Below are 514 nucleotides of genomic sequence, written 5' to 3'. Positions count from 1 at the left end.
CTGGTATGTGGGAGAGGGGCCGCATCTTCGAGCCTGTGGGGCAGCCAGCGGAGGGGACGGCTCTGCGGCAGCGGGGGTCCGGGGTAAGGTGCAACAAAGGGAGGCGGTGTCTTCTGGGACTTGCGGACCCACTCCTGTTGGTGGGCTGGCAGCAGTGTGCCGTTACCCTGAGACATGCTCCCACTGGAAGCCTCTGTGACTCCATCCTGCCACCAGCGATGGGCACCCCCTCTTACCTGCCCTACGGGCATCTCTGACCTGCCTCTGCTGGCACCCCCGCCACCTCTCCTGCAGCGGCCCCAGGGCCTGACCTCACGTCTTCTCTCCTGACCAATCCTGGAGCAGCCTGACCCCACGCCTTCTCTCCTGACCAGTCCTGGAGCAGCCTGACCCCACGCCTTCTCTCCTGACCAATCCTGGAGCAGCCTGACCACACGTCTTCTCTCCTGACCAATCCTGGAGCAGCCTGACCCCACGCCTTCTCTCCTGACCAATCCTGGAGCAGCCTGACCCC

The 514-nt window shown here is 64.8% G+C and overlaps 1 protein-coding gene across 1 annotated transcript in view; it reads left to right on the top strand.

The window, feature by feature from the left end:
* The window catches only part of GAK (cyclin G associated kinase), a 140,798-nt gene that overhangs the window by 27,095 nt on the left and 113,189 nt on the right, over positions 1 to 514 (top strand). The window lies entirely within an intron of this gene.

The sequence above is a fragment of the Orycteropus afer genome, unplaced genomic scaffold (assembly GCF_000298275.1).
Source record: "Orycteropus afer afer isolate SDZICR_OR568_19922 unplaced genomic scaffold, OryAfe1.0 scaffold00539, whole genome shotgun sequence".
Taxonomy (NCBI): Eukaryota; Metazoa; Chordata; class Mammalia; order Tubulidentata; family Orycteropodidae; genus Orycteropus; species Orycteropus afer.
The sequence above is the reverse complement of the archived record's forward strand: the minus strand, read 5'-3'. Positions and strand labels throughout refer to the sequence as shown.